The 21,014-nt window shown below is 46.1% G+C and overlaps 1 protein-coding gene and 1 pseudogene across 1 annotated transcript in view; both read right to left on the bottom strand.

Annotated features, from left to right (window-relative positions):
• Positions 1-21,014, bottom strand: part of LOC143988950 (protein eva-1 homolog C-like) — a 533,910-nt gene that overhangs the window by 404,668 nt on the left and 108,228 nt on the right. The gene's annotated exons all lie outside the window — the stretch shown is intronic.
• LOC143989961 (CDAN1-interacting nuclease 1 pseudogene) lies at positions 1,638-21,012 on the bottom strand (annotated as a pseudogene).

Here is a 21,014-nt window from a genome sequence, read left to right as displayed (position 1 = left end):
GATATTTGATATTCAGGCAGACCAGAAAGGGTTTCCGCTACTCCAGAGCTCAGAGGCGGTCTCACCGGATGGGCAAGCAGAGACTGATACTGGAATACCATGGATTGTTACTTCCAAGCCACTGCAAGAGCAGGCCAGCATCAGATTGCCTGAAACATGGATGAGGATGAGAATGAGGATGATAATGAACCTCTGTCAAAGCAGCAGCAGCAGAACTGACAGATACCTATATCCACTCTCTGGCATCTGATCACCGCAAGGCTCCTCCTAACGGCTGGAAAGGAGGGAAATCACACATGGCAATCCCTTCTCTGCCTACCACCCAAGTTCCTCAGCGGCCAGAACCTGCAGTTCCTGGTGCCAAGGCATTCCTGACTGACACCTGCAGATGCTACAACTTTAGGAAGGCCAGACATCTCAGGGCACAGTGCCCCGAGCAGAAGATCACATCACTTGGCCACCCGGCCAGCAACCCTTTTGCTGTGCTGCTCGTCACAGGGAAAGGAACCAATGCCAACTTGCAGCCAGTCACCGTAGGCCACTGGACGCCAATGGGATTTGGTGACACCAGAGCTGAAGTCACTTTGGTCAGACCATAGATGATAGAAGAAACAGACATCCCACAGAAGTTTGTTACCCTCACCGGAGTGGGGGGGGGGGGGACCCGTTCCCATGTATTCTGTGCCTATGTTTTCATTAATTGGGGTGTCGGAAGTGGGATGAAAGAGGTGGGTGTCTGAGGAGATCCCCACTGCTGTGTTGGGTGCTGATTTAGGTACCCTCGTTTCTTACTATGCTCCTGCTAAGATCACCCAGGATGCTCCCACGGAACTCTGGACCTACCAAGGTACTGTTTAAAGATGTTGGGGTAATATCTGGGCAACCTGTGAATGGACAGAGGGAGGTGGAGGGTGGAGTTTAAGTGCAAGGCCCTCCTTCAAAGTCAGGAGAGGAGACTCCTTTGCTTGTGAAATTAACTGATGTATGTTCCAACGATGCTGCAATGGTAAATGTTAGAAGGTGACGATAATGCATTATCAGTATTAGTGGTCACTCACAGTGCTGCAACGGCAGCTAAAGTGCAGACCTTGATATCAGAGCTGCAGGCGGATGTCTCTGGGCCCTCTTCCTGTTCTGACCCAGTGGACTCCACCTCTGTTGAGCCTCAGCCGCCGTCCTTGTTTGCCACAGGACTCTGGCTGGGACTTATTGTTCTGCCTTTGAAACAGCACTGCAGACAGACCAAAACACTAGCACAGCTCAGGAGTCTAGCTGATCAACCCCCTGAAGAGAATGACAAACAAAAAGGTCTACTGGGACAAAGGGAAGCTGTACAGAGAAGGTTTGTCTGCAGAGGGGAATGAGGCTGACATAGGTAGCAGGTTGTCAATTTATGTGACAGCTGATAAAAGTGGCTCATGAGATTCCCCTAGCAGGGCACTTGGGGATCACCAAGACCAGAGGACAGTGGATAAATAACTTATTGACCTACGATGCTCGCTGACATAGCTGACTGTCGGCCCCATGTTACCTGCCAGCGAGTTGGCAAGGTAGGGGGATGTACACAGGGCTCCGCTAAAACCTTTGCCTGCAATTGACGAGTGGATCTCATTGGGCCTCTGGCCATCCCTAGCAGTTCAGGCAAACGTTTTATCCTGACAGTTGTAGACTATGCCACGCATCATCCAGAGGCGGTGACTCTCTCCTCCCTCCAGGCAGACAAGGTCACTGATGCTCTCCTGGGAATCTTCACAAGAATGGGATTCCCGGCCAAGCTCATTAGCGATCAAAGCCCTCAGTTTTTCAGACTTGCTGCAAGCTCTGTCTGAAAATACAGACGCATATCATGGCCAGTCCTTATCCACAAATAGCTTGTGCGAGCGTTTCAATGGCACCTTGAAACAAATGTTGCACACCTTTGTGCATGCCCAGGGCAAGGTTTGGGAATGATATCTGCCTCATCTGCGGTTTGCTTACAGAGAGGTACCTCAGGAGTCCACAGGCTTTTCGCCATTTGAACTTCTGCACAGACGGAAGGTAAGAGGGCCCCTGGACCTAATCCATGAGACCTGGGAGGGCAAGATTACTGACCCAGAGGTTTCTTGTGGATTACATCCTAATATTCAGAGATAAAATGGAGACGATGGTGGGAATTGTGCAGGGAAACATGACCCAGGCCCAGCCCAGGCAGAAACAGTGGTATGACCATCATGCTAGGGAGCGGACCTACAACGTTGGTCAGCGGGTGTATGTTCTGCTTCCCTTACGGCAGACCAAACTCCAATCAGCGTGGGAAGGCCCGTTCACCATCACCCAGTGTCTGAACGTCACCTACTTGGCCAAGTTGGGAGAAGGGAGTAGACGACAGAAGGCCATTCATGTGAACATGATCAAAGCCCATCACGAGCGCATGGCCTGCTCGTCTGCAGCAGGCCAGAGCCTGAGGAGGCTGGTCCACTTTTAGACCTGCTAGCTGACACCAGGGAGGTAGACTCCGAACTCTTGATAAACTCCAATCTGACCCCTACCAAGGTACATGGGCTGAAAAGAGTGCTGGCAGTACATGGTAGCAGGTTTACGGGAAAACCTGGAAGGACGCATCTAGCTGTCCACCAGGTGGACACCGGGGCACACCCTCCCATTAAACAGTCAGCCTATTAAGTCTCCCTGGAGGTGTTTGCTGACATGAAGAGGAAGGTGGAGTAAATCCTGCAGCTGGGGGAGATTCAGAAATTCCACAGTGCCTGGTCGTCCCCAGTAGTCTTGGTCCCCAAAAAGGACCAGACGACCAGGTTCTGTGTGGACTACCGGAAGCTGAATGCCATCACCGCTGCAGATGCCTACCCCATGCCCCAGATTGACGACTTGTTATATAGGCTGGTGGCTGCCCGCTATCACAATCATGGATCTGAGCAGGGGTACTGGCAAATTCCTCTGGCCCCTGAGGCTCAGGAAAAGTCAGCCTTCATCAACCCATTTGGCTTGTTCAAATGTACCATCATGCCGTTTAGATTGAATAATGACCCAGCTACCTTCTAGAGAGTCATGAATGACTTACTGGAGGGCTGAAAACCTTTGCAGTAGCCTACCTGGATGACGTTGCCGTGTTCAGCCCTACCTGGGAACACCTGGTTCACCTGTCAGCTGCCAATATGACTGTCAAACCCAGTAAGTGTCAGGTTGGCATGACTGATATGCAGTACGTGGAACACCAGGTAGGAGGAGGCACCCTGAAACACGAGACAGGGAAGGTTGAGGCCATCCTGGCATGGCCTACCTCCCAAACTAAAAAGCAGGTCAAGTCTTTCTTGGGGACCACTGGTTACTATAGGGAGTTTGTAACTATAGTAGCCTGGCCAAACCTCTGAATGACCTAACCAAAAAAGACAAACTGCCCAAAAGTGCTGTCTTGGACACCAGAATGTGAGCAGGAATTTCAGGCCTTGGAGCAGCTGGCCAGCGCCCCTGTGCTACAGGCTCCAGACTTCACCTGTCGTTTTCTAGTGCAGACAGATGCCTCTGCCTATGAATTGGGTGCAGTCCTGAGCCAGCTAGATGCCAGAGAGGAGCATCCCATCCTCTACCTGAGCCGGAAGCTGCTTCCCCAGGAAGTAGCATACACCACGATCGAAAAGGAGCGTCTTGCGATCGTGTGAGCTCTCCAGAAGTTAAATTATAACTGTATGGACGGCACTTCCCTGATCACAATCCCTTGAGCTGGCTAAATCGTGTTGCTGGGGAGAATAGCAAACTACTTTGGTGCATCTTTGGTGCTTAATTCTGCAGCAAAGTGATTTCGCCATCCAGCATAAGAAAAGCAGCACCCATTGCAATGCCGATGGCCTGTCACGACAAGCCGAGCCCGCAGGAGTCTGTTGCGCCAGGAGGGAAATTGTAGTAACGATATCACGTACTGGACACGCAACAGCTTGGCTAACAGTTTAACATTACAGTAACAATCTGAACTCCCTCCCTGGTGTTCAGGAATTCATAGTTTTATACTTCAATAAAGGAGCTCAGAGAAACCAGAACCAGTCTAGGTCTGTAAAAATAGCTAAATGTCAGCCTGGCAGGATGTCCAGGCCTATCATAAAAACAGTCACCCTCTCAATTAAGAGAACAAGCAGATGCCATTCGTAAATACTTTGTTGCACATAAAGCTTAAACAGTGGAATATGTATTTCAGCATGTTTCATAACTTCCAATAGTAATAGCACAGCCATAAAATGGACATGCTTAGTTTCCTCAGATAAATTGTAACGTTTAAAGTCCGGACACCCCCATGTCAGGTCATGAAAAACCACTGGCACCCCTTTATTCCTCCGTAAACTAGACATTGAAGACATGGCATGTTTATATCTGTTTTGAAGGAAATCTCACACTGAATAATATGGATATTTACTGTCTAAACACTACAGATGCAGAGATATGAATATGTATCAAAGTAACAGGGACATGGTCATGAGTGTAGACACCTCAGAGCAACCAACCCCTCAACAAGATGACCAGACGATTGGTCACTGTCAACACCGCTTTGATCTGACAGAAAAAAAAAAAAAGAAAAGAAGAGAAGCCAAGACAATGGTCAATTCCCCTTTTACCATCCAAGCAGGAACATCTGCCAAGTTTGAGAACCGGTTACCCAGCTCAAGCGATCAAATGCGGATCAAACCTCAGACATTAATTGCAAGTATTCTTCCTCCCCAATTCTACCTCATTTCTTGGTGGCAGTAGATTGTCTATCTTTTTGAAACATCTTTTCTCTAAATGTTTTATTTGCACCAACTGACCTTTTCATAATAAACCCTTATGTTGAAAAATGTTAACCTTGTCTCTAAAGCCCTTAATGCAAGCTATATACAAACCTGACTCTTAAAAGAGAACTACTGTTGTAGAGTAAGGCCTCTGAGCAAACCTGTCTGGTGGCAGTGTGTTGCAGATGCTTATTCTAAAGTTATAATAATTGGTATTGCTAAAATGAAGAGTTTCCTCCGGCTGTCTTTTAAAAACGGGGGTGGTGGCAATTAAAGGGTTAATTGCATAATTAGCCCAGTGACAATTGCTCTCAGGCTGCTGGCACCTAGATTGTGGTCCCGCAAGGTGGAAAATATTTGTGCTGGGAGCAGCTGAGAGTGTAATTGTTACGCAAGTGACATCATGGTGTGAGGTTGGCTGGTCCTTTGTCCCAAGTTAGTGAGTATGGCAGGTATCTGACACCCCAAGTTGCATTTGTTAAAATATGATTTTTTTTTTTGATCAGACATAACATTACACAATAGTGGTTAGTCAGAGATACTGTCAGGTTTTTGGCTTGAGTAGATTTCTCAAACACTTATGCCATTTCACTCTGCAAAGTATATACGTGATGTCACCGTGGTGTTTAAATCAGGACTTTTGTTTTCTATAAACACCATTTTTCCAGCTTTACAAATATTCCCATGATATAGTCATTATATGCAATTGATGAATAGTAGATATGGACTTATAGATGTGGTTTGAACTGGTTGAATATTTTAACCATTTATGTGTTAATTTTTTTATGGTTATTTTTATTTTTAAATTGTCTTTACTTACCATCTGTGGTGGCCCAGCTTCACCTCCCTACATAACCTTTTATGCATCTGACAGGGTAAAGCAAAGGGAAATACTACAGAGTGACAGCTCAGTCTGCTGGAACTGGTGACATCATATCCAAGATGGCAGTGCCCAGCAGCGGTCTCAGGACGTTGATATCTACACAAGAAGGGTATTTTTTTTTTTTTTTTTTTTTTTTTTTTACAAATAAACATGCATAAAATGCACATCTTTAAGAATTGTTAAAATAAATGGTGTTGTGACAGTGTTTCTTTCTAATGGGTTATAACTTGTGTGATCATTGTTTGAAAAAAAGACTTGCATGCAATTTTATGGCTACAATCATCAAAATATTACAAGTTAATACTGCATTTGGTACTTGCATCATCAAGTGATACTTGCCGCTCCTCTGAATAGTGAACCATGCTTAGATTACTTTTCAGAGGAATGTGACATGTAGTGAGGAGGGAACTGGGTCACCTTCTCACCACTGGGTTTAACACCCTAAATACCACCCTGCAACCCTATGCAAGTGGAGCAGGTACATCCCAGCCCCATTCACCCTGTCAGTGATTTTAAATCCTGTTATGTCTGCAGCATGTATACTGCCACTGCCTTTGTAGCTTAAGGGGAGCGGTGTTGGGGTTCAATCAAAGGGGTTTTACTGCAATGAACAACTGCATGTGTTAACAAGCCCTTAAAGGCATGATGCATGCAGCAAGGCTTTGAGAAGAAAAAGCTAAATGACTAGTTCTGCTGTGCATGATTCAGGTCTAAAACAAAAAAACTTTTCTGAAGCGTCAATAGCTACTTTAGTACTGTCTATATAGAGACTTCTTGGAACTAGTTGCAGATAGTTTACAGCAGAGTGGATTTTAAATTGTTCTATACATGTATATAGCCAACCTTATGGTACAACATAGTCAATCTGCTACATCATGATTTTCCAACAATCACCACTGCATATTTCTCATAGGACCAGAATCAGGTCTGCTAAAATCAAATATCAGTACAAGATAGTTTGATAAGTCACTATGGGTTACTGCACCTAAAAAAGGGTTTGAGACCTGTTGGGTAAGCCACTGGAAGACTAAAATTCGTTTTTTTTTTTTTTTTTTACTAGAGGAGGTAGGCTTTAAATTCGGATAGCTGTACCAGAGAAAGTAGTTCTCATCAAGGTGTGATCTCCTATATAAATGTGGAAAACCTTTCCGTGGACATTTGGAAAAAAAAACAAACACACACACACACAACTAGTGAAAGCATGCAGAATAATTCATTACTTTACATCTGAGGATTTTTGCATAATTATGAACACTTTACCAAAATGTATTGCTCTCATCGTCAGACTTTACTTTCAATCCAATGAACAACATTTGCACCCACAGCTGCAAGCACTTCCAGAATAAAGTCGGGAGTTTTATCATAAGTAGGGATGAGCTCGGTGTTTGAGTCGAACGTATGTTCCGAACGTTATGGGCCGCTCACGGCCCACAATGCACTGCGCCATCGCAGTGCATTTCTGGCTGATTGGCCAAGCATGCACTGTGACCCCGCATGCTTGGCCAATCACAGCGCCGACAGCGAGGAGAGCCATAATTGGCCACAGGCAGGATGCCTGTGGCCAATTATAGCTCAGGGGGTTTAGTACACTCCCCACACTATATAAGGCAGTCAGCCTTGTGTAGTGTGTTGTGGCGTTCAAGGAGAGAGCAGGATAGGCGGGGACAGCGTCTTTTCTTGTGAACCTAGTGCAGTTAGAGTCTGTGTATTGTGCCACCTGCACAGTATACACCTGAAGCTACCCCCAATTACTGGTGTTCTTCAGATCCTATACCACAGGCAGGCAGCTGCAGTAATTTCAGTCGGTGTATTGTGCCTTCTGCTTGGTGTGCACCTAAAGCAATAGCTGGTTTTCTCATCCCTGCTGGCCATTAGTTGTCTGGAAGGCCAACAAGGAGAGACAGACAGTCAAGAACCAATAAAAGAGGGCAAGCAGACTGTGTCCAGAGGTAACAGTGCTTGTCGTGGACGCGGTGCATTGTCATCAGCACGTGGCCATGGGACACGCTTGAACTAATTTTCAGCAGCTGGACATGTTGAGCCGCATCATGCGAAGACTTGGTAGAGTGAATGACCAAGCCCTCCTCATCCTCTCACCCAGGCTCAGGGTACTGGCAAAGCAGCTGCCAACGCGTCCTCTTCCCTCATCTCAATGTCATCAGTCACTCCTTCTCTAGACCCACCATGTCCTCCTGAGTCCCCCGAACTGTTTGAGCACAGTGTTGGGTACATGCGCCAGGAAGATGCCCAGCGTTTTGAAGGCTCTGATGAGGATACCCAGCTAGAGGAAGGCAGTAGCTTGAGTGCAGAGAGGGGATGCTCAAGAAGGACAGCAATCTGGCAGTCATGTTGCAGCATACTGCCAGGTTTGCGCTAGTGATGGGGGGGGAGGAGGGAGAGGGACCAAGTCCAATGAGGCAGGATGTCCTCCGGGGGCCAGCTTAGGGGCAGCACACCGACTGAATCACACCGCAGAGCTCCGCCTGTGCAGGGCGCTGCCTCTGTGCGTTATTCTAAAAGTTCTTTGGTGTGGGCTTTTTTGAGACGAGTGCATCAGATCTCACCGCTGCCATTTGCAACATATGTCTCAAGCGTATCTCGTGTGGCCAAAACATCAGCCTCTTGGGCACCACATGCTTCAGACATATATGTTGACCTGCCATACAGCTCGTTGGCAAGCATACCTTAAAGACCCACACCAAAGAAGAAAGCGCACATCTCCTTGCTCCTCATCAGCTGGGATCTCCAACCCCACTATACCCTCAGCCCATTCAAAGGGCTACGCAAGTATGCGGGCAAAAAGATGCCATGCCGTGCTTGCGCTGGTGTGCTAGGGGGACAGGAGCCACACTGGGGCAGATATTTTGTCAGCTCTGCAGGGGCAGGCCGAGAGGTGGTTGACACCATGCCAGCTTAAGCCAGAAATGGTGGTTTGCGACAATGGCACCAACCTCCTCTCCAACCCCCGACAGGGTCAACTGACCCATGTGGCTCACGTCCTTAACCTGGTGGTGCAGCGGTTCTTGGGCAGGTACCCGAGCTTACAGGATGTCCCTGAGGCAGGTCAGGAAAGTGTACATTTCCCCTGATCATATAATGGCAGTGCTCAGCTGGCTGAGCTCCAAAAAGGAGTTGAACCTGCCCAAGAACTGCCTTATGTGTGACATGCCCACCAGGTGGAACTCAATGTTGGCCATGCTGCAGCAGAGGGCCATCAATGAGTACCTGTGCGACTACGGCACCAGAACAGGGTCGGGGAGCTCAGCTTTTTTCACCACAACAGTGGGGCATGATCAGGGATACATGCACAGTCCTGTCACCATTAGAGGAGGCCACGAGGATGATGAGCAGTGACAGTGCATGCATTAGTGACACTGTACCTCGTCCACCTGTTAGAGCATACGCTGCGTGCAATAATGGACAGGACTTGCTTGCCTATCAAGGCCCCCCTTTATCCAGTGTTCCCGCTGATCACACAGGAAGAGAACGAGGACTGTGTGGAGGTGGAGCCTGGCACTCAGCATTAGCAGCAGTCTTTTAGGGATGAGTAAAGTCCCAAGAAACCCATGGACTTGTACGTGGCTGGGAGGAGGTGGCTGCGGATCATGTTGTCCTTAGTGATCCAGAGGACTCCGGACCGAATGCCTCAGCTAACCTACGCTGCATGGCCTCCCTGATCCTGCAAAGCCTGCGGAAGGATGCTCGTATTCTTCGGATCAAGGAGAGGGACCATTACTGGCTGGCCACTCTCCTTGATCCACGGTACAAGGGTAAGGTTGCAGAGCTTATCTTGCTATTGCAGAGGATGAGACATCTCCGGGAGGCTTTGCAGAAAGGGCTGTGCAACGGATTCCCAGACACTGGGAGGTTACAAACTCCAACATGTTGCTGAGGCTTTGATCATTCACAGAAGGAGCGGTGGAGAAGGTGGCCATCTGACCGATGATGCGTTCAGTTTTTTAGTCCGCAGCCCCAAGGTATGATCTGTTCCAGCAACCATCGCCAGCGTCCGATTTACATGGTGCAGGAATACCTGCAATCTACTGCAATTGTGTTTTATCTTGCTAAGCGCTTAAACTACTGTACACATGTGAGCTTTGAACTTTTATCTTTTATTTTTCTATAAAAACGGAATTACACTATTTTTGGTCCCTGTTTTCTCTTCGTATGTATTTAAAACACGCCTATGGATATATCTGGCTGGAGTTAAAATTACCTCTCAACATATGAAGTGATTGTTTATATTCGAGGCCCTCCTGGATAATTGGTTGCTATGAGAATCTGCATATGGTTGCAAAAGTCTGTATGATCCCCCAAATGTAAATTTGTGAGGATCCAATCATTCCGGTAAGCGTTCAATTCGCCTGGTGACGGGAATCTTCCTGTGGTTATTGCACGAGTTTTTCTGAAAAGGAGGTGTAACATATTTCCTGCACACTTGTGGATTATAGAAGGATACTACACACAAAGGACTCTGTACTGTGTTATTGGGACTTTCCCCCTTTTTTCGTTTTCTGGAATATTTTTTTGGAATAGTTTTTTTTCATCTTTGAGTCACAAATACATGTTTATATAAGCCATTAATATTTATGTAAGAATTTATGTGTTATGTGCACTATTTCACAGTGAGATTTTCCACTGAACACATTTGTATAACTCTGCACTTATAAGAAAGGTATAATTATGTTTGGTGTTTAAAAATTCTCTGAGAAGCGCTACACTTTTATACAGCATTTGTTTACTTTACACTCGATACCCCAGTGATGTGTTAGCAGCTCTCTTGTGGGTTTCATATATTTTTATATATATCTTTTCATTTTTGAATAAGAATAGCGCAGTGTTTTGTTACAAAAATAATTTCAGGAATACCTAGGGGCAAGGTCAGACTTGGACACCTTTCCCACCAAAAATCCTCTGGCTTACTGGGTCTTGAGGATGGATCACTGGCCAGAGCTTGCACAGTATGCAATTGAGCTACTGGCCTGTCCTGCATCCAGCGTTTTCGGAACGCACATTCAGTTCTGCTGGAGGCTTTGTAACCGATCACAGGGTGCGCCTGTCCGACTCGGTTGATCGACTGACCATCAAGATGAATCAGTCTTGGATCACTACCAGCTACCAAGCACCTGAAGCTGATGTAACCAAATAATTTTTTTTTGAAATGCCACATCCCTTCAAGGCTGCCTATGCTGATGCTGGGTGACTATCACTAACATTTTTGGTTCTGGGCACCGCCACCAGTGCCTAAGGCCCAATTTTTCATTCCCTGTTTAACAGGTGCATGCAATTACAATTCTTGATATAATATTTCACAGCATGGCCCGTTCCTGCACCCACCGAGAGTAACTGAGGACTTACAGTGTTGTGGCACCAGCACCACAACCACTAAAAGGCCCAATTTTTCTACCACTGTTCGACAATGGCATGCAATTACAATTCTTGATATAATAGTTCATGGCAAGTGTCACTTTAAGGGGTTACAGTGTTAACTTGTGGCAACACCAACACCTTAGGGCCAAATTTCTGCAGAGCCCATAGGGTAGGCCCCTACTTTCAAACATCCAACTTACAAACATCTCCTACATGCAAATGGAAGGAGACAGCAGGAAGTGAGATGAAAAAAGACGGAAGGCCAAAAAAAAGAAAAAAAAAAAAAAAAAAAAAAAAAAAGTATACAGGGGTGATAACCCTTCCACGTTTTCCAAAAATCTTAATAGATTTCACTGGAGCTACACTTTAAAAAAGTACCACCTCAAAATTACAAAACAGATTCTACTTAACACAACAAACCTACAGTCCCTGTCTTGTTTGCACCACCTGTATACTGCTGTTCTCAATATATAGGGCCTGGGGGCCCCATGCCTTTTCTTTTTTTTATTTGGGTACAGGGTTCCCCTTAATATCCGTACAAGACCCAAAGGGGCTGGTAATGGGCAGGGGGGGCCCCTACTCCTGCCATTTTTCCCACAGATTTTCATCCACATTGCCGGAACCAGACATTACATTAAAACTGCAAGCAGTTTTAAATGACTTTTTTCCGTTAAATGTCACTTTGTGTAGGGACCGTTCTAAACACGGGAAACACGTGCCACTTCACAGGCATACTATAGACACCCCCCTGGCACGATATTTAAAAGAATTTCACTTTAAGCGTCATTAAAATCAGTGCTCCCGAAAAACTGACGTTTTAAAAACACTTTTTTTTGCATTGATCCATGTCCCCTGGGGCAGGAGCCGGTTCCGCAAACCCTTTTTAGGGCAATAACTTGCATATTAGCCTTTAAAATTAGCACTTTTGATTTCGAATGTTCGAGTCCCATAGACTTTAATGGGGTTCTAAAGTTTGTACGAAGGTTCTGGTGGGAACCGAACCAGGTGGTGTTCGGCTCATCCCTAAACCTAAGCCTTCAGACGCAGCTGGTCTTAATTCAAAAAATGCTAGACTCAGTTCCTCTTAGAAGCACTTCATGGTCATACCCAAGATGTTTGATGCAATTCACTAAGGCTACTTTCACACTAGGTTCTCTGTGGTAAAGTGCCGCTGTTTTTTTAGCAGCGATTTGTTGTTTGCGGGGCACTTTTAACCCCCACCAATGACTGAAAAAGGGTCAAAAGCGCTGCTGCCCATGGATTTCAATGGGCAGGAGCGCTTTAAGAGCGGCGTATACACCGCCTCCAAGATACTGCTTGCGGGACTATTTTAGCATCCTGCCAGCGCACCGCTCCAGTGTGAAAGCACTCCTCACTCCAGTGTGGAAAGCCTGAGTGCCAAGAGGCATTTACCATTTTTAGCGCTATAGCGCCTGTAAAGCACCTCAGTGTTATTGATCATGTACTGTTGTACCTGGTTGGCAATGACAGCATCTGGGAGTAAGGATGGATCACGGCATTCAAGACAGGTTTTCCAAGTTACCTGCCAATCTAGGTCTTGAAAGAGCATCTCCAAAACTGTGCATGCAATGACAGCTGGGAGGAAAATTAATGAATACAAAAAAATAAATAAATAAAAAAAAAAAAAAAAAAACACACACACACACACACACACACACACACACACACACACACACAATTAGCTAGGTTGAGTAGGAATGGTACTGTTGGTTCTGCCTCATTTAAATACCATTTGTAGTAAAATTTCACGGTGTATGACCAAGATGCCTTTCAAGAGTCTTGTAGACAGTATCACACTGTAAAGTAGTAGTAGTCGTGATTCATTAGCGTTACAAGGTCTCAGATGTGAATGGGGAGCAGGTGTGTTAAATTTGGTGTGATCGCTCGCTCATACTGGTCACTGGATGTTCAACATGGCACCTCATGGCAAAGAATTCTAGATCTGGGGAAAAAAAACAAAAAACAAAAAACAAGAATTGCTCTACATGAAGATGGCCTAGGCTTTAAGAAGATTGCCAAGACCCCTAAACTGAGCTGCAGCATGGGGGCCAAGGCCATACAGTGGTTTAACAGGACAGGTGCCACTCAGAACAGGCCTCGCAATGGTCTACTAATATCTACATTTTAATTCGGTCCTGTAAGTATATAATAGAAGTTAAGAAATCCCCTGTAATGTTGTGTATATGAAAGGTCTTTTGAACCAATGACTTACAGATGTTGACATTTGAACAGGGTTCAATTTCAAGAAGTTGTCAAGACATTTTGATTGACATTTCTGGGTTTTCCTAAAAAAAAAAAAAAAAAAAAAAAAAAACCCAGGAAGGAAATTGCTGCCATTATTAAGCACATATCTTGAACTTTTTTGAAACAAACAACTTTATCGCATAAGTTTGATCTTATTTGAAGCTAAATGTATTTATTTGAATGTACAACTTTTGTAAGTATTTTTGTAACTTGTGTGGAAATAAAGCCAACGGTTTGATTCAAGCCGACTTAAGAAATTTGTCTCAAACATCTAGAAAAGGCAGAAGAGTCTTCACAGCTAAAGCTACTTTTTACACTCAACGTCATAGTCAGAGGTTTTCTTTGGGAAATAGACAAAGGAGTGCTGCTAGCATTACTGCAGAGGTTGAAGGGGTGGGTTGGCAAGGATATCAGTGCTCAGACCAGACCATACGTCACATACTGCATCAAAATTGGTCTGCATGGCTGTCATCCCAGAAGGAAGCCTCTTCTAAAGATGATGCACAAGAAAGCCTGCAAACAGTTTGCTGAAGAGAAGCAGATTAAGGACATGAAGTACTAGAACCATGTCCTGACGAGACCAAGATAAACTTATTTGGTTCAGATGGTGTCAAGCATGTGAGGTGATAACCAGGGGAGGAGTACAAAGACAAGTGTGTCTTGCCTACAGTCAAGCATGGTGGTGGGAGCATCATGATCTGGTGCTGCATGAGTGCCACCAGCACTGGGTAGTTATAGTTCATTAAGGGAACCATGAATGCCAACATGTACTGTGACACACTGAAGCAGAGCATGACCCCCCTTCCCTTCAGAGACTGGGTCGCAGAGCAGTATTCCAACACAACGACCCCAAAAACACCTCTAAGGCCGCGTACACACGGGCGGACTGTTCGCCCAACCTTGTCCGCTGAACAGTGTTTGGGCGGACAGTCCGCTCGTGTGTGGGCTTTCAGCGGACAGTTTCAGCGGACAGTTGGACGGACAAAGTCTTTCGGAAATTCCGAAAAACTGTCCGCTGAAACTGTGTTTGAGCGAACAGTCCGCCCGTGTGTGGGCCTGTCCGCTGTACTTTCGAAATGAGCGGACTGTTCCCGCTCGGAAAGTCCGCCCATTTCGAGCGCGTGTACAGGTAGGCGGGGCCCGCGAAGGAGACGTCGCGGGCTCCGCCGCCTGGAATGGGCTTAAAGGGGAACCCCAACGCCGAAAAAAATCGGCGTGGGGGTTCCCCCCAAGTCCACACCAGACCCTTGTCCGAGCACGCTACCCGGCCGGCCAGGAAAGGGGGGCGAGCGAGCGCGCCCCCCCTCCTGAGCCGTACCAGGCCGCGTGCCCTCAACATGGGGGGTGCCTTGGGGAAGGGGGGGGCCGCGCGGCCCCCCCACCCCAAAGCACCTTGTCCCCATGTTGATGAGGACAAGGGCCTCTTCCCGACAACCCTGGCCGTTGGTTGTCGGGGTCTGCGGGCGGGGGGCTTATCGGAATCCGGGAGCCCCCTTTAAGAAGGGGGCCCCCGGATACCGGCCCCCCACCCTATGTGAATGAGTATGGGGTACAATGTACCCCTACCCATTCACCTGTGAAATAAAGTACAAATAAAAACACAACACAGGGGGAAAAAATATTTTATTGCACAGCCGGGGGTCTTCCGTCTTCGGGGGTCTTCTCGCCGGACTCCTCCGCTATGTGTGTGTAGCTCTTTTGCCAGCGGAGGAGTCCGGCTTTCTTCCTCCCCGCCGCCGGCCTCTTCTCCCGACTTCGGGGGTCTTGTCCCCCTCTTCGGTTCTTCTGCCGGGCCACCGCGCCTGGTCCGGTGGCCCGGTCTTCTGTCGCCGTCTTCCGTTCTTCTGTCGCCGCCTTCGGTTCTTCTGCCGGGCCACCGCGCCTTCTTGTAGCTCTTTTACAGGCGGTGGCCCGGTCTTCTGTCGCCGTCGCCGCCTTCCGTTCGTGTTCTTCTTCTTCTTCTTGTTCTTCTCCTGGAGATGTTGACTCGACGAGCTCTCCGGCCGGAATGCCGGGGACGCGCTGTGCGGTCACTTCTATAGTGACAATGGGGCGGGGTCACATGGTATATGTCACATGGGTTGGTCACATGGGTTGATGTCACATGGGGACTATGACATCGTAAGGGGGCGGGGTCACCATGTGACATCAACCCATGTGACATATACCATGTGACCCCGCCCCATTGTCACTATATAAGTCACAGCGCAGGGCGGCTCTGGCATTCCGGCCGGAGGGAGCGACGTGTCAACATCGCCTGGAGAAGAACAAGAAGAAGAAGAAGAAGAAGAAGAAGAACACGAACGGAAGGCGGCGACGGCGACAGAAGACCGGGCCACCGCCTGTAAAAGAGCTACAAGAAGGCGCGGTGGCCCGGCAGAAGAACCGAAGGCGGCGACAGAAGAACGGAAGACGGCGACAGAAGACCGGGCCACCGGACCAGGCGCGGTGGCCCGGCAGAAGAACCGAAGAGGGGGACAAGACCCCCGAAGTCGGGAGAAGAGGCCGGCGGCGGGGAGGAAGAAAGCCGGACTCCTCCGCTGGCAAAAGAGCTACACACACATAGCGGAGGAGTCCGGCGAGAAGACCCCCGAAGACGGAAGACCCCCGGCTGTGCAATAAAATATTTTTTCCCCCTGTGTTGTGTTTTTATTTGTACTTTATTTCACAGGTGAATGGGTAGGGGTACATTGTACCCCATACTCATTCACATAGGGTGGGGGGCCGGTATCCGGGGGCCCCCTTCTTAAAGGGGGCTCCCGGATTCCGATAAGCCCCCCGCCCGCAGACCCCGACAACCAACGGCCAGGGTTGTCGGGAAGAGGCCCTTGTCCTCATCAACATGGGGACAAGGTGCTTTGGGGTGGGGGGGCCGCGCGGCCCCCCCTTCCCCAAGGCACCCCCCCATGTTGAGGGCACGCGGCCTGGTACGGCTCAGGAGGGGGGGCGCGCTCGCTCGCCCCCCTTTCCTGGCCGGCCGGGTAGCATGCTCGGACAAGGGTATGGTGTGGACTTGGGGGGAACCCCCACGCCGATTTTTTTCGGCGTTGGGGTTCCCCTTTAAGCCCATTCCAGGCGGCGGAGCCCGCGACGTCTCCTTCGCGGGCCCCGCCTACCTGTACACGCGCTCGAAATGGGCGGATTTGCCTCCGCCTTACGTGGGCGAGTCCGTTCATTTCAAAAGTTGAGCGAACTGTTTGCCCAACCTTGTTCGTCAAACAGTCCGCTCGTGTGTGGGCAAGTCCGCTCATGCAAATTTTGAGCGGACTGTTTGACAAACTGTTTGCCGAACAAGGTTGGGCGAACAGTCCGCGCGTGTGTACGCGGCCTAAGACAACCATTGCCTTGCTACAGAACTGAGGGTAAAGGTGATGGACTGGCCAAGCATGTCTCCAGACCTAAACCCCATTTAGCATCTGTGGGGCATCCTCAAATGCAAGGTGGAGGAGCGCAAGGTCTCTACCACTCCATGACATCACAAAGCTGGTGGATGTTGGAGGACTCCAGTTGCAACCTGTGAAGCTCTGGTTAAATCCATGCCCATGAGGGTTAAGGCAGTGCTGTAAAATAATGGTGGTCACACAATAGTGACACTTTGGGCCCTATTTGGACATTTTCACTTAGGGTGTACTCACTTGCCAGTGGTTTAGACATTAATGGCCGTGTCAAGTTCCATCTATTCCGGTTTTCTGAATCCTGATGTGGGTCCACTAGGAGTGGCAAATGCCTGTTTAACTGCTCACCTCAAAGAATGGACCCCTGCTTATACAGATAGGTCAGACTGTCTGGTGGTGGAATAACCAAGTTAGCTGACACTATATAATTATTCACGTGGGCTATTACTAACGCAGAGGAACCCACCACTACTACCGCTGCTATTTAAGCTTCCTTTCTTTAAGATTTTAATTTCATCTCCCACATGTTGTGCAATGTGTATTTGAGGATTTGGTTATATTTACCTTCAGTGTTCAGCAGCTGTGCTATTTTTATTATTTAAGAGAGGGAGGGGTAGGTTGCGCTATGGAACTATTGATTATAATTCTGGTAAGAGCGGCCTCTATTTCAACCCGATGTGGGTGGAAACAATAAAGTGCAGTGGGGGAGGGGGGGAATAGACTTGGCGCTATACCGTTTAAAATTCAGATAATGGTAATAAGCATAAATTTTCCAGCGTGCTGGTAAGTAATAACAATAAAAATAATAAAAACTTGTATGATACCAAATGGTGATCTATACTAATAAGTATATATATATATATATATATATATATATATATATATATATATATATATATATATATATATATATATATATATATATATATATATATACATACATATATACTTATCAATAGGTGTCAAACGATAATCATAAGACCTTAAAAACCATAAATGTCATTGGAATCATAAATCAATGAGCCCTAGATCAATTAAAATAACATGCAGTTCCTAAATTACAATAATTTTAACCTCACCTTTATTTTTTCCTTATTCGTTAGTTTTACATTTTAGCCTTATGTTCATTCTCACTCGATGCTTATCACTTCTAAATGTTCCAGAAATATTTTTAGTATTTCAAAACATTTTTTAACATAAGTAAATAAATGTACAACATTCTAGACACCCCACAACCTAACTAATATTTATATCACTTCCCTTATGAATTTCCCACTTCTCCATGAAGGGATACATGTGCATATATAAAAATTTCAAAAAAAATTATGACCATCCGACTACATTTTTATCCTACTCCGTTATATTTATATTTATGTAGCTGTATTTCCCATTTTCTCTTTATTATCGTATTCACTTAATATTTAAAACTTATTTTATTTTAATTTTATTCCATATTCTGTTTTCGGTTCAATCTATGGAGTGCTAGTATTTTTATAGCCAAATCCCAGCCACACAGATTCTCTATATATACAGGAGTAATGTCCAACCATCTTTCGGCATTATACATTGTTATTAACACAGGCGCATTGAACAATCACCCGCTTAGCCTAATACGTTCTGCATTACGCTAATAGAGGGCATTCCCTCAACTAAAATGGCGGCGGGTTTTTCTGCGCATGCGCGTTGGCACATTACACCCTATATAAAGAAAAAGGTGTATGCAGATGGCCGCACCAGAGGACGTCTTTGATGACGAAACGCGTAGGGCGTGGCCAGACAGCATACACCTCTAACTCATACGGCGAGGCAGCCGAACGGGACCTTTCCCTCCCTTCTTTTTAAAGAAACCAAGCAGCATATACGAACGAGTCTGCAGACTATGAATGTTTGTGAGTAATTTTGTTTATTTAATAAAATTGGAATTTTAAAAACATACTACACCATGGATATGTCTTATAATCGAGCACGTTATACGAACAGAGGAACGAGGGACTCCCAGAACCACAACAGAGGCAAGCCAGAGAGCAACACAGTAGCTGATACTGTGAAGGCTGATCCACCCCGGACGGGGTCATACCTCTGGTGAGAGCAATTGCATAAGTGGTCACAGAGCACCGGGAGCAACAGTTGAAGTCACCTTCCCTCTTCCCTTCACCCCCACTACCTTTTTTCACTATTTTTAGGACACCATTTATCATTAATTTTTCCACCATTTTTTATTTTAAATTTTAAATTTTTTATCACAATTTTTCTTCATCTTTGCGTTTTATCCCATCCAATTATTTACGCACGGACTTTTAACCACAGTTGCACAAATTGAAGATTTGATATGTAAAACAAATAATCGGAATGTTTTTTAATTTATTTCAATTTTTATTTCAATTTTCATTTATATTATTGTTTTTCATCTTTTACTTTTATTATTCTTTTTTCCACATTTCTAGTGATTGGTTTTTGTGCATTTTGGTATTGACACTACCCGTTCACTGGCACTTTGCACTTTAATATTGTAATTTAGGAAATGTTATTTTAATTGATCTATGGCTCATTGATTTATGATTCCAATGACATTTATGGTTAAGGCCTTATGATTATTATCGTTTGACACCTATTGATAAGCACATATTTTATATATATATATACACATACATACATATATATACACACACACACACACACACACACACACACACACACATATATATATACACACACACACACACATACATAATAGTATAGATCACCATTTGGTATCATACAAGTTTTTATTATTTTTATTGTTATTACTTACCAGCACGCTGGAAAATTTATGCTTATTACCATTATCTGAATTTTAAACGGTATAGCGCCAAGTCTATTTCCCCCCCCCCCTCCCCCACTGTATTTTTATTATTTATTTTGTACATATTTTGCGCTGACTGACTTCATGATTTATTGGTTCCAATTAATGGCCGTGTGTTGACTTATTTTGAGGGGACGGCAAATTTACACTGTTATACAAGCTGCACACTCACTAATTTACATTGTAGCAAAGGGAGCGTAATTTCTTCAGTGTTGTCACATGAAAATATAATAAAATATTTTACAAAAATGAGAGGTGTACTCCATTTTGAGAGATATTGTACATGCCATGTTAGGCTCGGTTCACACAGGGGCGACTTGTCCAGGTGACTTCGCCACCTGACAAGTCGCGCTCCGTTCTGTACTATGGAACCGTTCTAATAGGAGCGACTCAAGTGGCTCCGACTTAGAAAAAAGGTTCCTGTACTACTTTGGGGCGACTTCAGGCGACTTGCATTGACTTCTATACAGAAGTCGTTTTGCAAGTGGCCGCTGATCGTGTGCAGGTCGCGGCGCTGCAAGTCGTGTTGCCCCTGTGTGAACCGAGCCTTAGGTCTCAAGGAGGTTTTACTTTCAATCCAGTGAACAACATGACCACCCACAGCTGCCTGAACTTCCAGAATAAAGTCTTAAATTTCATCATAATCCTTTAGACGCAGCTGGTCTTCATCTAAATGCTAGATTCTTCTCCATCAGTTTTATCTCTCAGAAGCACTTCCTGTTCATAGCCAATAGCATGTTTGATGCAATCCACTAAAGGGGCATTACAACAGTCATTGATAATCCTAGGTGTCCTTGCCAACCAAGTACAACAGTGCATCAAGGATGGATCACACACTCCTTATTAGCTAGGTTGAAGCGGGCAGGTGCTGTTGGGTCTGGTGGCATGTCATGCAAGTACCATTTGTAGCAAAATTCCAGTGTCTGGAGCATGATGCCTTGCATGAGTCCTTTTCATAAGCTTCTAGTACTCCTGGGAAGATGCTCAGAGTAAACTGCGATTGATGGGGAAACTTCAGCTTCCACATACAATACTGTGTAGGCTTCAAAGTGTTGATGAAATGGGAAATCTTATGCCGCGTACACACGAGCGGACTTTTGAACAGCCAAAGTCCGACGGAATGATTCCGTCAGACTATTCGATCGTGTGTGGGCTGCAACGGACTTTTGATTCGCAAAACTCTGACGGACTTTAGAATATGGAACATGCTTCAAATTTTTCCGACGGAACTCCGCCAGACCCGGTCCCTCCGAAAAATTTGCTTGTGTGTATGCTATTCCGACGGACTAAAACCGACGCTAGGGCAGCTATTGGCTACTGGCTATGAACTTCCTTATTCTAGTCCAGTCGTACGTCATCACGTTCGAATCTGTCGGAGTTTAGTGTGATTGTGTGTGGCCAAGTCCGCTCAGTCGAAAAGTCTGTCAGAACTCCGGCAGAACTCCTTTGGAAGTCTGTCGGACATAAGTTCTCTCGTGTGTACGGGGCTTTAGACAACTTCATCT

Source organism: Lithobates pipiens, unplaced genomic scaffold, assembly GCF_037356315.1.
Source record: "Lithobates pipiens isolate NorthernLeopardFrog02 unplaced genomic scaffold, aLitPip1_a1.2 Scaffold_18, whole genome shotgun sequence".
NCBI classification, from domain to species: Eukaryota; Metazoa; Chordata; class Amphibia; order Anura; family Ranidae; genus Lithobates; species Lithobates pipiens.
The sequence above is the reverse complement of the archived record's forward strand: the minus strand, read 5'-3'. Positions and strand labels throughout refer to the sequence as shown.